This window comes from Neovison vison, chromosome 8, assembly GCF_020171115.1.
Source record: "Neovison vison isolate M4711 chromosome 8, ASM_NN_V1, whole genome shotgun sequence".
In the NCBI taxonomy this organism is placed as follows: Eukaryota; Metazoa; Chordata; class Mammalia; order Carnivora; family Mustelidae; genus Neogale; species Neogale vison.
The window spans coordinates 99,198,941-99,216,470 of NC_058098.1; the positions used below are offsets into that span (position 1 = coordinate 99,198,941).

The 17,530-nt window shown below is 34.9% G+C and overlaps 1 protein-coding gene across 2 annotated transcripts in view; it reads left to right on the plus strand.

Moving 5' to 3' along the window:
- The window catches only part of CTNNA2 (catenin alpha 2), a 1,151,183-nt gene that overhangs the window by 77,756 nt on the left and 1,055,897 nt on the right, over nt 1-17,530 (plus strand). Inside the window, exon 1 of one of the 2 annotated variants that reach the window (XM_044261516.1) lies at nt 15,414-15,432. The exons of the other annotated variant lie outside the window; for it this stretch is intronic. The gene's annotated coding sequence lies outside the window, so the exon portion shown is untranslated. Of the gene's footprint in view, nt 1-15,413; nt 15,433-17,530 lie in introns of those variants that run through there. 2 annotated transcript variants of the gene reach the window in all.

Consider the following 17,530-nt stretch of genomic DNA (forward strand, 5'->3'; position numbering starts at 1 on the left):
ACTGGTGTTGCTTTATGAAAATGAATATGCGTTTTATGTATGAGGAGCCTGTTCTTAACAGTGTGTTCTCAAAGGGGGTGTTTTATTCTATTGGTTGTTTCTTTTGATACTGATTTAGGGTTTTTTTTTCCATTTTACTCCCCACCCCTACCCCCAAGGGTGATGATTAGAGCTGGTTTTAATACATTTCTTCTCTGGATTAGAAATCATCTCTCTTCCTTTCATTCACTTAATCTCACGTTTTTTTCCCTCTCTGTCTCCAAAGAGTATGAACTGATGAGTTGCTTTTAGCAGTGGTGCCAGATAAACATTTAAGTATGTGTGTTAGAAAATTCCTTTTGTGTGTGTGTGTGTGTGTGAAACTCTTGAGACTGGCATTAATAGTTTAATTGTCCTGATCTTCCAAGTTCAGAATAATAGCAACACACACACACAAACACACCCTCATACAGATTCTTGCCTTTATAAGTCCAGTATCATATGTAATGCTTTTTAATGCTATGTTAATTACTGGACGGATCCAAAGAAAAAGTTTGTGATGCATGTAGCAAAAAGGAGATAATCGGTGATTGTCTCAAGACACTCATGATCTGGCATCTTACTCCTTTTTTTTTTTTTTTCCCCCTGAGTCAGGTCCCTTCTCAGTCTCCTTTCTGATTTACAAGAAAAGTTGATGCCTAAAGGATCTTTTTCTAAGGAGCCTCTTAGAGGTAAAGTGAGCGATGAATTCAGCCCAGCAAGTATTTACCTAGTACTTACACAACATCCTCAGAATTATAATAGGATTTGGAAAAACCAAACGGTGCATAGGTTTCTGTCCTTAAAGGGGATTATGGTCCATCTGGACAAAGAAAGCAAACACAGGAAGAGTTTGATATGATGAAATTGTCTTTTTTTCACCTTCAGGTAAAATCCTTATTCTAATTCCAGGTTAATTTCAGGCCATCAGAACTCTCCCAAATTCATTTTCTCCCTACTCTGCCTGAGCATCATTGTTGACTGTCTCTCATGAACACTCACCAGCACTTCACTGCCGATGTCAACTTCTCCAGTATTACTTTACTTTCTTAGTATACTATACTTAGTTCCTCAACCCTAGAACAATACACTTGACCTTCTCCTACACCTGGAATCCATTGCTGCAGTTATAGAACATTACGGAAACGGTTGGAATTCCATTATGGAGCACTGGGGCAATCTTCAGTTACTGTGGAACTAGCAACACTAGATTTTGCTTACCTTCAAAATCCTTATGTAGAGCAGCTTCTAGCTCTGATTCCAGCTTTCCTTCTTTGCAGCTTTTATCATGTGCGCCTACAGCTTTTCAGGCTTTTCTTCAAGACCTGTCTCTAGGTGGATAACCTCACTGTTTCATACAGCTTCTGCTTCTTCTTCCTTCCCTACTCCCTGTTGACCCTCTGTCTGGCGATCCGGTTAAATTGCTGACTCACCATCTTCCTCATGTCCATTACCTCCCCTGTGTCCGTGCCTCACCTTTTCAGCACAATTCCAGCATGTGCCAGTGTTTTCTCTACGTTCTTCTTTCTTGTGCCCATGTGATGGCCAATTCTGAAGAAATAGTGGACAGTGATGCAGGTGGGCTCCCCAGCAAATCCATGGTCATCATCTCTGGCCAAGCTCCAGTGCTGCTCTTCTCTTTTCTTAGTTCTGAGACATATTTGCTTTGTTACTTTTATCTTTTTTTTTTTTTAATTTTATTTTATTGTGGTCAGAACATAAAATGAGATGTGCCTTCTTGAATTTTTAAATGTACTTATATTATTGTAGACTCAAAGTACAGTGTTGTACAGTAGATTTCTAGAGCTTTTCTTGCTTCCCTGTCACTTTATGCCCATGAATTAGCAATTATTTACTCCTCCACTCAGCCTCTGGCAGCCACTTTCACTCTTTGATTCTGTGAATTTGACTAATTTAGATATCTTACATATAAATGGAATTAGGCAGTTCTTATCTTTCCGCAACTGGCTTCTTTCTTTTACAGGGTCCTTAAAGATCATTTCATCCAGGTTATTGCATATTGCAGAATTTTCTTCTTTTTAAAGAACAAATAGTATTCTTCTGTGTGCCTATGTGTGTACATGTGTGTATTTCTTTATCTATTCATTTGTCAGTTGACATTTAGATTATTTCTCCTTTTTGCCTGTTGTGGATAGTGCTGCAATGAATGTAGGAAAGTCAGCATTTCTTTGAGATCCAAGTTTTAATTATTGTGGATATATACCCAAAAGTGAGATTGCTGAGTCATTTAGTAGTTCTTTATTTTTAATTTTTTGAAGAACTTCCATATGGTTTTCCATAGTGGATATACCATTTCTCAATTCCACCAACAGTACACAAAGCTTCCAATTTCTTGACATGCTTGACAACACTTATGTTTTTATTTGTTTTGTTTTTGATAATACTCATGCAGACAGGTGTATTATGATATCTCATTGTGGTTTTGATTTGTGTTACCCTGATGGCTAGTATGTGGAGTACTTTTTCGTATTCCTGTTGGCCATTTGTGTATCTTCCTTGGAAAAATGCCTATGCAAGTCCATTTTTTTGATCAGTCCCCCCCCCAACAGTATTGAGTTGTGGTTCTTTATAGACTTGGGATATTAACCCCCAAGAAGATACATGGTTTGCAAGTATTCCCTCCCATTCTTTATATTGACTTTAAAATCTGTTGATTTTTTCCCTTGGCTCCATAGAAGCTTTTCAGTTTGATATAGTCCCATTTGCTTATTTTTGTTTTTGTTTCTTGTGCTTTTGGCATCATATGCATGAAATCATTGCCAAGACCAATATCAAGGAGCTTTCCTTCTATGTTTTCTTTTAAGAGTTTTATGTTTTCAGGTCTTATTAAGTCTTTAATCTATTTTGCTCTCGTTTATGTTATTGGTTTTTTAAGTCTGTGCCAAATAATTTCCCATGACATTTATTTATTTATTTATTTTTTCCAAATCCCCTTATTGATCTCCACCTCTTCCCACTTGATCCTTTCTTGTTTAGAGCAGTAGTGTAACACAGAGATTTGGAACAGGTTCTCACCATGTAGACTGGGTTCAAGCCTGTGCTCTGCAAATTATTTTATGACACTGGTAAAGTAATTTATCTCTCTTTCCCTCTATTTCTTGATCTGTAAAATGGGACTGATAATGTCACCCATTTTAAAGAGATAATGTAAGGATTAAATAAATTAATGTTCGTACAAAAGCACTTAAAACAGCACTTTCCACATCGTAGGAAACATGTTAGTGTTGGTTATTATTGCATATTTTAGCACTGGTAGTGTTGAGGCTTTTAGGTCTCATACTCTACTTCTAACCTACATACTTATGAATTTGTTAGCAACTCTTCCACTCTTAGTGCATTTTCTTCATTTTTCAGAAATGATGCATTAAAAGATCATTTCTTCCTGTTTCTTCCTGCCTGCGGCCTAGTTTCATGTTTATCTCTCATTTTCTCCCACATCTTAAATCTATTGCTTCATACAAAATTCATACCCTGAGCCCATAAGCTTCTTCCATTCCAAAAACAATCAAGAACAGTTATCATCATCACTGTTCTTATCTGAAGCTACCAAAGGATAGAAAGGGATTGTCCTCTGATACTTCCTCATATACTTTCTGAAGTCCTTTCTTTTTCTCTTCTCTCATATAAATTTTTTTGAAGGATTGGTCTTCCCTCCTTACTGTACTTCTTTCTGGCTTTAGCCGGAAATTCACTAAATACTGAGCAAGGAAACCAACAGTTAGGTGCTGGTCACATTCAAAGATTTGGTCTCTGTCCTTAGTCCACTCTGATTCTCTTCTGGATTTCACACTGTTAGCCAATTTTGACTTTCGTGACATAAGTTCTCATCTCAACCGTCCCACTCATATGGTTTTGCTCCAGGCTCTGACTCTCTCCGTGTCTCCTTTCTTAGGTCTTCCTCCCACCTCCTAAATATATGCTTTCCCCCACGTCCCATTTTTCACACTGATCCTTGTTATATATGTTCCTTGGGTAATTTAATCTATTCCCATGATTTATATACTGTTTACCGGATGTGGCAGTGACTCACAAATCTCTATTTCTAGCCCCAAACTCTCTCCTGAGCATTCAGACCTCTTTCCAACTATTTCCTAGATATGAACACCCAAAGGCATCCCAGATTCAGTGCATCTAAAATTAAACTCATTATACTTCCAATTGTCACACTGTTCCTTTATTTCTGTTGTAATGGATTCTTTCACTATCAACCTAAAGAGCCCAGGCCAGAAACCATAAAAGTCGCTATTTGTATCGTGATACTTAAATTGTATTGTACATTCCTCTTCCTTTCAGTCTTAGCTCTCACTGCCTTACTTTAGGCTTTCATTTTCCTCTACCTGAGATATTCCAAGAAACTTTTAATGATTTTTTTCTGCTGATTTCACTGTCTATCCAATCTACCTTATGTGTACTGACAGTTATATTTCTAGACCATTAACCTGATCATGTGCTGTTTTGCTTAAACTTCTTAGGTGGTTTTCCATTACTTACATTTTATGATCCAACTCATAATAAAGCAGTAATCTTCACCATCCAGCCACAACCTTTTTTTTTTTTTTCCCCAGCCCTAATTTTAGTCAGAGCCCCTAATATACAAATGGTACAGGTCTATTCTTCTATGTAATGCTCTTTTCCTTAATGCGTATATATTTTGTCTTTGCACAGAGTAAATGTTACCTATTCCTATTGTTTAGAAAATTGTTATTTATCCTTCCACACCTAGCCCAATTTCTATCTTTGGGAACCCTTTCACAGATCATTCATGTACTCTTTTTCAAATTTCTTAGTCTTTTGTTCTACAAAAGACTACCAGTTCTACAAAAACGACTATATCTATTAATTATAACAGTGGCCTGGATCTATTTTGAATTTCCAAGACTCTTGTGTTCCTGACACCCAGGACACTGCCTAGAACTTGGTAGGTGCTTTGTGAATGCTTGAATGAACTTTATAACAAAGTATTTTTAAAAGATGAAGGAGATAGTTTGTGTCATTGTAAGTTAGCTTAAAGATAGGAAAAGTGGTGGAGGAAAGAAATGTCAGTAGACCAAATGATACATGAGATCCAAATGGAAAAGGAAGAGAGCATGAAGAAATAGATCCTTGGGCATAGGAGAACATTGGAGAACAATGGAGAGAGAACATAGGAGAACAATGACACTAGAAGAGGAAGAAAGATGATACCATTAAACCTGTACTGACCATGGCACCAAAGAACATGAGGGAAGAGATGACAACAGACGGAAAGGGTAACTTTGTGAAAGAGAAAACCCTGAGTCTGAATGTTGTCAGAGAGCATCTGCAGAAGAAAGAGGGACCCCCTCATTGCAGCTGTGTTACATCTTTCTGCTAACAAACAGGGCTACACCACCATAGTCTTCTCATTTTTTCTCCAATACATATGTTCAAAGAGCCCTAAGCCCAAAATGCATTCTCTCTAATCTGCAATTTACTGTATGGAAAACATCCTTGACCTATAGTTGGTCTCCTGTACAGCAACTTTCCAGGACTGTGCTATTCGCCAGGGTTTTTCTTGCAGAAAGCAAACACCAAAATTATATTCTGTGAAATTATTGAACATTATTTTGTTCCTGAAGGATACTGGGGAATGTCAGTCTTGGAAGGTCATGAAAATTACTCTACTCAGGGTTTGTAAAGAACTTCTGCCTTGCATAGAGCAGTAGAGGACTTCTAATATTTATGGTAATGAGGCCTCTGATGTGTGGGTCAGTTAGAAACCATATTTAATATTCATAAAATAAACCACACGTGTGTAAATACATACTTTGTGTGTGTGTGAAGAACTAAAATATGTTACATTTGTTATACTTCTTAGAAACATCAGATGCCCCATAGAGATGTTCACAGATAGAACATAAGCAAGAGAGGGACCTGAGCACATGTTAGATCTGAAAACAGGGCAGTTGGGCCTATTGTATCTCTTCCATTGCAAGGTCATCCGAAAAAAATTTTTAAATGAATACAGTTTATTTTTTTACAACAGTTTTAGGTTTGTAGCAAAATTGAGCAGAAGATACAGAGATTTCTCATATATCTTGTATCCCCATGTATTCACGGCCTCTCCCTTTATCAACATCCCCCACCAGAGGGTACATTTGTTACAGTTGATGAACCTGCATTGACACATTATTATCACCCAAAGTCCATAGTTTGGATTAGGTTTCACCTTTGGTGTTCTAATTCATGTTGCTGTGACATATGGGTTTGCATCAATGTATAGCAACTCATATCTACCACTAGTAGGTCATCATATAGAATACAGTCATACAGAACATTTTCATTGCCCTAAAAATTCTCTGTGTTCCTTTATTCATTCCTCCCTCCCCCCCAAACCCTGGCAACAACTGAGTTTTTTGCAGTCTCCATAGTTTTTTTTTTTTTTTTTTCTTTTCCCAAAATGTCATATAGTTGGAATCATACAATATGTAGCCTCTTCAGATGGCCTTATTTCACTTAGAAATATATTTAAGGTTCTTCCATACCTTTTCATGGCTTGAAAACTTCTTCCTTTTTAGCATGAAGGACACTGTGGTTGCTTCACATTTTGGCAACTATGAATAAAGCTGCCGTAAACATCCTTGTGCAGGTTTCTGTGTAGATCTCAGTTGTCAGCTACTTTGGGTAAATGCAAGCGTAGCTCATTTTACTGCACTTCATTTAATTGGGATTCACAGATCCCGTGTTTTTCATAGGTTGGTTTGTGGTAGTGTTGCATCCAGCAACCCTATCATCACCATTTTTCCAACAGCATGTGCTCTCTTAATGTCTTTGTGTCACATTTTTCTAATTTTCATAATACTTCAAACATTATTATTATTATTATTATTACATTTGTTATGGTGATCATGTTTGGTGATCTTTGATTTTACTGTTGTAATTGTTTTGTGATGCCACGAGCCCACCCATGGAAGAGAGCAGTCTCAATTGATCAATGTGTGTGCTCTGTTTCATTGATCAGTCTTTCCCCATTTCTCTTCCTCTCCAGTGGGCCTCTCTATTCCCTGAGACACAATGATATTAAAATTGGGCCAAGTACTCACCCTACAATGGCCTGTAAGTGTTCAAGTGAAAGGGAAGTGTCACACATCTCTCATTTTAAATCAGAAGCTAGACATGATTAAGCTTAGTGAGGAAGACATGTTGAAAGCTGAGGTAACCTGAAACTTAGACCTCTTGCACCAGTTAGCCAGATGTTGAATACAAAGGAGATGTTATTGAAGGAAAGGAAAAGTGCTCATCTAGTGAACACAGGAATGATAAGAAAGTAAAATGGCTTTACTGCTGATACGGGGAAAATTATAGTAGTCAGAACAGAAGACCAAGCCAGCCACAACATTCACTTAAGCCAAAGCCTAATCCAGACAAAGGCTCTAACTCTCTTTGAGTCTGTGAAGGCTGAGAGAGGTGAGGAAGCTACAGAAGAAAAGCGGGAAGTTAGCAGATGGATTAATGAGGTTTAAGGAAAAAAGCCAGCTCTCTAATTTAAAAGTGCAAAGTGAAGGAGCAAGTGTTGATGTAGAAGCTGCTGCAAGTTATCTAAGAGATCTAGCTAAAATAATGGGAATGGCTACACTAAACAACAGATTTTCAAGGTAGACAAAACTGCCTTTGATTGGAAGAAGATGTAATCTGGGGCTTTCATAGTTGGAGAGGAGAAGTCAATGCCCGGCTTCAAAATTTCAAAGTACAGTCTAATGCTCTTGTTAGCAACTAGTGCAGCTGGTGACTTTAGGTTGAAGCCAGTGCTCATTTACCATTCTGAAAATCTTAGGGTCTTTTAAGAATTACGCTATATCTACTCTACCCTACTTTATGTATGAAACGGCTAAGCCTGGTGACAGCACATTTGTTTACAACACGACTTATTAAATATTTTAAGCCCACTGTTGATATCTTGTGCACAGTGAAAGAAGATTCCTTTCAAAATATTACCGCTCATTGATAGTGTACCTGGTGATCTAAGAGCTTTGATGGAGATATAGGAGATTAATGTTTTCATGCCAGCTAACACATCATCCATTCTGTAGCCCATGGATCAAGGAGTAATTTTGAGTTTCAAGCCTTATTATTTAAGAACTACATTTCATAAGTCTATAGCTGCCATAGATGGTGATTCCGGTGATGGATCTGGGCAAAGTAAATTGAAAACTTTCTGGAAAAGATTCAATATTCTAGATGCCATTAAGAACATTCATATGGAAAGAGGTCAAAATGTTAACATTAACAGGATTTTGGAAGACGTTGATTCCAACCCTCATGGGTGATTTTGATGGGTTCAAGACTTCAGTGGAGGAAGTAACTGCAGAAATGTTGGAAATAGGAAGAAAGCTAGAATAGAAGTGGAGAGCCCAATTGTCCATCAACTGATGAATGGATAAAGAAGATGTGGGAGATTTTATATATATATATATATAATCTTGTAAGTATGTGAGAGATTATATATATATAATACTTACAAGTATTTGTGTATTTACACACTCACCCATAAAAAAGAATGGAATTTTCCCATTTGTAGTGACATGGATGAAGCTAGAGTATTATGTTAAGTGAAATAAGTCAGCCAGAGAAGAACAAATACCATATCATTTCACTCAGATGGAATTTAAGAAACAAAACAAATGAACATGAGGGGTAGAAAAGAAAGGCAAACCAAGAAACAGACTCATAACTATACAGAACAACTATTGGTACAGTAAGGGAGGTTGATGGGGTTAGGGGGCAGGTTAAATAGGTGATGGGGATTTAGGAGAGCACTTGTGATGAGTACCAGTGTTATATGTAAGTGATAAATCACTAAATTCTATATCTGAAACTAATATTGTCTGTATGTTAACTACTTGGAATTAAAAAATAAAAGATGTGACTGAAGATGTGACTGAATTGCTGCAATCTCATGAAAACTTTAATGGATGAGGAATATCTGCTTACAGGTGAGCTGAGAAAGTAGTTTCTTGAGATGGAGTCTACTGGTGAAAATGCTCTGAAGATTATTGAAATGACAGCAAAGGATTTAGAGTATTACCTAAATTTAGTTGATAAAAGCAGCTGTAGGGTATAATCCATTTAAAAAATTGATAAACTGGATTTCAATAAGATTTAAAACCTGTGCTTTGTGAAAGACAGAGTCAACAGAATGAGAAGAGAAATGATGAATTGGGAGAAAATATGTGCAAAAGACACATCAGTAAAGGACTGTTATCCAAGTATATAAATACCTTTTAAAACTGATCAGTAAGAAAATGAACAACCTGGTTAAAAAATAAGCCAAAGACCCTAACAGTCACCTTACCAAAGAAGATATACAGGTGGGAGATGAGCCTATGAGAAGATTTCCATATCATATGTCATCAGGAAAATACAAATTAAAACAACAAGAGCTACCAGTAAATATCTACTGGAATGGCCAAAAATCTAGAAGACTGACAACACCAAATGCTCACAATGATGTGGAAGAACAGAAACTCTTATCCATTGCTGGTGGGAATGCAGAATGATACAGCTGGGTCAGCTTTAGCTCAAGTGGTTACTTTGCGAACAGTCCTCAGAATGATACAGCCACTCTGGGAAACTGTTTAGCAGTTTCTTACAAAACTAAACATACTCCTACTGTAAGATCCAGGCATCATACTCCTTTGTACAGGAGTACCTCAGAAAGATTGTGGATTCAGTTCCCAACCACTACAATAAAGCAAATATTGTAGTAAGTGAGTCAAATAATTTTTTTGGTTTCCTAATACATATAAAAGTTGTGTTTACAATATACTATAGTCCGTTTAGTCTACATCATTTTGTCTCAGTGTACATACCTTAATTAAAAAGACTTTATTGCTAAAAAGTGTTAACTATCCTCTTAGCTTTCAACAGATCATAATCTTTTTGATGGCAGGGAGGGTCTTGCTTTGATGCTGATGATTGCTGATTAATAAAGGTGGTGGATTGCTGAAGGCTAGGGTGGCCTGACAGTTTCTTAAATTAAGACAACATTGACATTTGCCACATCCACTCTTTCTTTCATGAACAGTTCCTCTGTAGCATGAGATGCTGTTTGGTAGTATTTTAGTTTTATTGAAAAAGCCATTGCCATACCCAAAATCATCTAGGTTTTCCCCTTAATTATCTGCTATGGGTTTTATAGTTTTATATTTTACACTTAGATTTTTGACCCATTTTAGGTTAATTTTTGCAAAAGGTATTAAATTTGTGTCTAGATTTGTGTCGTTATTGTTCTTCTTGTTCTTTTGTATGTGGATGTCTAGTTGTTCTAGTACCAGTTGTTGAAGAGATCATTTTGCTCTACTGTACTGTGTTTAATCCCTATCAAAGGTCAACTGACTGTATTTATAAGAGTTATTTTCTGGGCCCACTTTTCTAGTCCAGTTGGTTTTTTTTTTTTGTCTTGTCTCTCACCGGTACCACACCATCTTGACTATTGTAGCCTCACAGTAAATCTTGAAGTCAGGTGGTGGCTGCCCTCTGATTTTATTCTTCTTCAAAATGGAGTTGGCTATTCTGGGTCTGAAGTATTTTTTTTTTTTTAAGTGAGGTCATGAGCAAAAACACCTATAAATAATTGAAGACATATATAAAAAATATGAATAAAAATGCTTAGTCTGCTCTTATATGTATATTATACTGTTGAAAAAATAAATCTGCTCATAGATAATAGTTTTATGAAAAAAAATACATAGAACTAAACTTTACTTTGTTATTGATTACCTAAAAATTCTCTGCGACCTATTAATCTTAGGATACTTAGTATGATTTCATCTGCAATAAGGCTGTTTTGGACATTATTGCTAAGTGGAATTATGTTTTTAAATTGAATGCCCATCTTAAGCATTTATAATAAAATCAGAAGAATATACTAATTGTCCAAATAGTGGGAATGGAAACAATATCTGGATTTACAGGACACAGAAAAACAATCTAGAAAAATCTGAGTTTTTTTAAGTAAGATATTTCAAAGACAATATCTTGGCAATTTATTTAGGAAATGATTTTTCTTGATATTAGAGAAAAGTGTCCTTTACTCTTTTACTTTGACTTCTTGAAAGAGCATTCATTTTTATTTTTTAAGATTTTATTTGTTTATTTGACAGAGAGAGAGCGAGTGGGTACATACGCAAAGTGATTGGCAGGTAGGGGGAGAGGGAGAAGCAGGCTCCCCTGATCAGGGAGCCCAATACCTAGGCTTGATCCCAGGATCCTGGGATCATGACCTGAGCTGAAGGCAGATTCTTAACCGATTAAGCCACCCAGTGCCTGAAGCAGCATTTTTTTTAGAATGTGACTGGCCAGATCTAGAAGACATGTTAATTGAATCCTAACCATATCTTGTGAGGAACAACTGAAGAATTTAGGAAGAAATAGAACTTGAGGGGATGAAACAGAGAAGTTCAGGAAAGTGGTCTAAGTTTCTCCACAAATTTGAGGAGTCATTATGTGAAAGATTAAATTACTTATGTGTTACTGTCAGAATTCAGTGTAACAGCTAATTTTCCATAATTTCCCATTTATAGGGAGGGAAAGATAATAGTAAGATTTGCATACTGAATTTAACTAACCCCAAAGATAGTGAGCTTCTTACCACTTGGTTATTAACAATAAGTATGTGACTACTTGTGTGGAATGGATTCATGTGATACGTGGAAGTGTCACCATATATGGAAGTAAAAATGTGCAAATTATGTTCAGTTTTACTAGCGATCAAATAATGAACTATAAAAACAGTGAAATGCCATATTTATTTTTTCATTTAGGAAAGATTAATATATATTCATACTTCTCTAATGTTAGTGAGAATGAGGAGAAAGAATAATTCATCTTATTGACAGAAATACAAATTTATCAACTTTTGTGGAAGGAAATTTGTCAAAAGCCTTAAAAATGTCAAATTTGTCAAAACCACTTAAAATTCCAAGAGGTTGGATTGCCAAAAGCAGATCCTGAGATTATGACTTTGCGTGCATGTGATTTGTTAAGGAACTGTTCCATGGGGAACTGATAGGATCATAGCAGACGTAGGACAGTTGAGGGGACAGATGAGGGGGCTGGACAACAGGCCATGTCCTGCAAGAGGGTATCTTGGGATATGGGGAATGTTAGTACCCCTCAGGATTATCCTGATCTGAAGCTGGGGAGCTGGGCTTTCAAACTCAGCAACTGTCAGTTATTGTTGAGTGGTGAGGTCATGTGCAAGTATAAATGTTCCATAGTCTGAGAAAGAATCCACCAAAGAAAAGTTATAGGTGGCAGTTGTTAGAACCAAAAGCCTCATGAAGCCACCAAATTGGAAAAAAATGGTGCAAGAATATTTGAGCTAAACATTGGTACTGACTACTACACGTATTCACCCCATGTTAAGTATCACATTATTTAAGAAGGCAAAAATGTTTTAAAATGGATAATGAAAAACATGATATTGATAAAATATAAACATTTCAGCTGTGTGGTAGCATAACATAGGAAATTTTCCATGGCAGGAGAGCTGTCAAATAATAAATACTACACATAATACAATCTCATTTATTTATTTATTTTATTTTATTTAAATTTATTTTCAGCATAACAGTATTTATTATTTTTTCATCACACCCAGTACAATCTCATTTAAAAATATATTGCATAGGCATATCTGGGTGGCTTAGTCATTAAGCATCTGCCTTCAGGTCAAGTCATGATCCCAGGGTCCTGGGTTCGAGCCCCACATTGGGCTCCCTGCTCAGTGGAGAGCCTGCTTCTCCCTCTCCCCCTGCTTGTGTTCCCTCCTTTACTGTGTCTCTCTCTGTCAAATAAAATCTTTAAAAAATAAAAAAAAATATATATATATATGTATGTATATATATACACACACACATTTCATAGATAGATACAGTTACCTTTAGAGAAAATGGAAAGATTTAAGATATGATAACCATACAAGGTTTATCTCAGGAATGCAAGGTTGGTTTGGTATTAGAAATTATATTAGCATAATTCATCACAATAAAATATTGTTTGTGAAGGCAACAATTCTCACTGTCTATAAAAACACCTGATAAAATTCAATAGCCATTCATTTATAAAAACCCAAACACTGGTTGTGTAATAAAGGGATCAACTCAGTCCCTAAAGCAAATAACAGAACTATAAAGACAGGAGTGCTTTTCTTTAAAATTGGTAGAAAGTAATGCCCACTGTCACTCATTTTACTTACCACTGTACTCAAGATTTTGGCTATAGTATTGAGATATGAAAAATAAAAAGTTAAAAGAACTTGAAACAAAAAATCAAAACTGTTCAGTATTAGATGATAACAGATTTCTTTAAAATATTAAAAAATACAAACAAGCTGTTTGTTGAAGAAGAAATGGACATGTTTACTTTATAACCAGAAATTTCAATATTCTAATGGATAAAACAAGTAGACAAGAAAATCTGTAAGGACACAAGACATGAAAGCACTATCAGCTATTTGGACCTAATTGCCATTTATAGGGTATCTACCCAAGAACAGTAGGATATACATTTTTTCAAGATTGTATGGCTCCTTTATGAAGAAAGACTATACTGTGGCCATTTAAATAAAACTCAGTAATTCAGAAGAATTCAAGGCATAAATAAGTTAGAAATTTAGTTAATTATAAGTTAATAAATTAATAAGTATGTTACTGACAATAATATAATTAAATTAGAAATCAATAGCAAATCTGGAAAATCTCCCATTATTATTAATACATTATTAAATAATACATATCTAAATAATAAATGTCTTTGTCAAAGAACAACTTCTTAATGGAATTACAAAGTTTCTTTTAACTGAATGAAGTGAAAACACATTAGGAAAATTTGTGGGGTGCCTAGGTGGCTCAGTCTGTTAAGCATCTGCCTTCTGCTTAGGTCCTAGGAGATCCCAGAGTCGTGCAGGGAGTCTTCTTCTCTCTCTGTCTCTGCCCCTCCCCCTGCTTGTGATCTCTCACTCACTCTCTCTCAAAAAAATCTTTAAAAAAATTGTGGAATGCCTTTAAAGTCATATTTAGTGGGGAAATTCACAGCAGTCCATGTATGTAAGAGAAATATCTCAAATTAAGTGCCTCAGTTTTTACTTTAAGAAACTAGAAAGAATAAAAGCAACTGGAAAGTGCATTAAACCTAACGTGAGAAAAAGAAGTAATAAAGATCAGAGTGGAAATCAGTAAAATAGAAAATAAAAACAGTAGAAAAAAATCAGTGCAAACAAATGAGGGTTCTTTGAGAAGTTCTTTGATAAATTTGGTTAGTCTTCAATCAGACTTCAAAGAAAAAAAAAAAGATATAAATTGGTGTAGTAGGCATGAGAGTGCTTTAATCACTAACAAGTCTATAGAAAAAGATAAAGAAATATGTTGAACAACTTCATGTCAGTAAGTTGGACAACTTACATGAAATCAATAAAATCCTTGAAGGACACAAACTCCCAATTTATTTTAAATGAAATAAGTAACCTGAATAAACCTGTATCTATTTAAAAAGAGAATTTCTAGTTGGAAATCTCCCCCTCCACCCCCAAACACAAATCTCCAGGCGCTTTGGCTTCATTGTTGAAATCTAACAAACATGTAAGGAAGAAAGAATACAATTGTACACAACTCTCCCAGAAAACTGAAGAGAGGTAATAAATTCTATCTCATTTTGTGTGATAGCCTGATAGCAAATCTTCAGATGAAAATACCATAACGGCAAACAAAACAAATCACAACCAGTATTTTTTTTTTTTTTTTGTGGATAGAGGTACAAAATGCTAGACAAAGTTTATCAAATTGAATTTAACTAAATATAAAAATGAGAATATATCATGACCAAATAGGATTTATGCCAGGAATGCAAAGAAGGTTTACTATTCAGAAATGAGTAACTATAATCATATTAATTAACTACTAAAGCAGAACCATATGAGCATTTCCATTTCTTGTAAAACTCTAGGTCAACAAGGAATAGAGGAAAATTCCTCAATCTGATAGTAAGCATCTACATAAAACAGCTAACAAAACTAAGTGGTAAAAGACTGAAGAATTCTTTTTTCTTAAGATCTAGAAAAGGACAAAATGTCCACTCTCACTACTTCTATTTAGTATGGTACTGGAGGATCTAATTAAGATAACCAGATTGGAAAGGAAATTAATTGGATAAAATATGATTATCTATGAGGAAAAAGTGATAGGCTCTACAAAGAATCTACTAATGAGTTAAGTGAATAGAGCAATGAAAAATCAGAAGTTGGTATTTATAAAGTAGTATAACTTATAATAGAATCAAAACATATGAATTATTTTTAGATAAATCTGAAGAAGAATGTGCACGAACCATAAAGTGAAAACCATAAAACATCACTGAGAGAGATCAAAGAAGATAAAAGTAAGTAGAGAAACTCTGTTCATGGGTGAAAATACTCCATATTAAGGTGATACTTCTCAGAGTTGCTATATAAAATACAAGACACCCACTTACATGTAAGTTTTATATAAAGATTAAGAATTTTAGTGTAAGTATATCCCTTTCTATGTTTTTATTTGCTATATCTGTTAACTCTACCTCAGATAGGTTCTATACAATTGTAATAAAAAAATCACAATGGGATTTTTTTTGTAAAAAACTGACAAACCTAAAATTTGCATGGAAATTCCAAGGATCTAGAAAAGTCAAAACAACTTTGAAAAGACTGAACGGTTTTCAAAAAGTAACAATATGTGACTTTAAGTCTTATTGTAGCAGTATGGTAATGAATACAATGCAGTATTGGCTTCAAGATAGATTAGAAAAAGAAAGTAGAAAGTTCAGAAATAAATCAACACATATATGGTTAACTGATTTTTGACAAAGATGCAAGGGTAGTTCTTTGGAGAATGAACAGTATTTTCAATAAATAGTGCTAGAATATTTTGATATCTGTATACCAAAAAAATCATCTTCAATCCATAACTCCCACCATATAACAAAATCAGTTCAAAATGGAAGATAGTCTGAATATGAAACCTAAAACTTCTAGAAGGAAACATAAGAGAAAATCCTTGTGAATTTATATAAATGCAGAAAGCACTATCTATGAAACAAATCAATGAATTGGACTTCATCAAAAGTGAAATCTTTTTTTTTTTTTAAAGGTATTGTTATAGTTTCCAGTTATGGATTGGAAGGAAATTTTTGCAAAGTATATATCTGATAGTGGACTTTTATCCAGAATATATAAGGGAATCTGAATAATAATTTAATGAAAAACAAAATGATTTAAAATAAGCACAAAAGAATTGAACCATACTTCACAAAAGAAGATGTAAAAATAGCGAATAAGCCCATGAAAATAATTGCAATATCATTTGTCATTAGGCATGTGCAAATTAGAATCACAATTAGATATATGCTATTTAAATAGCTAAAATTTAAGGTTGATTATACCAAAATTTTGTAAGGATGTAGAGCAACTGTAATTCTCATTTACTGCTGCTAGGAAAGTAAACTGATAAAAACAGTTTGAAAAACAGTGTCAGTTTCTTCAAAAGTTAAACATGCACCTATCATATGTCTATGTAAAGACTTCCAAAATAATAGCCCAAATTGGAAATAACTCAGAAGTTTATCAACAGGTGAATGGATAAACAGATTATGATATAAGCATGTGCTGGAATAGTGTTCAGCAGTTATAAAGAATGAACTGCCAATACAAACAACATCCATGAATCTTAAGATAATTATGCAGAATGAAATCGGGTAGATGAGGAAATACTCTGGTTCCGTTTATATAAAATTCTAGAAAATGTAAAATAACTTGTAACCCAAAATGCATCAGTGATTGTTCAGGTAGAAGAGATGGAGATGGAGGTAGAAGAGAGGGAGGAAGTTATAAAGGAGCAGAGAAAGTTTTGGGGGTGATGGATATATTTATTATCATGCTTGTGGTTGTGGTTTCCCATATACATAACTTAGCAAATTGTGCAGTTTTAGTATGTGCATTTATATCTGAATAAAATTGCTAAAATAAGGTGAAAAAGAGTGTATACAAAATAACTCTAAAGAACCAATAATACCTGCACACAAACAATTGACTGGATCTGTATGTGTCCAATAGAAATAAATCTAAAAAATGTAACAACTGCAAGGTATATGGGTGTATTCTGTTCTGCAAAAGTTTCAACTAAGCAGAACACTGGTGTGTATGCCCAGTGGACACACAAGTATCTGTTAACTTCTGGAAATCATTTAGTATAAAACATGGGGTTCATACACAGCCCTGAAGAGAATGGTTACTATTGGAAAAGAGAGAAGAGCTGGGTTAAAACGTTAGTTGATTTGAAATGTTTTTTAAAATGTACTTAAAAGTTTAGCATACTGTTGCCATCTGATTTGAGGTTGAGAAAATGAGTAGGCTTCTAGTATGCTAATTTCCATACTTCCTGTATTCTAGATTCATTTCACATTTAGCGTCCTCTAATAGCTGTGTGTGCACCTATGCAATGAA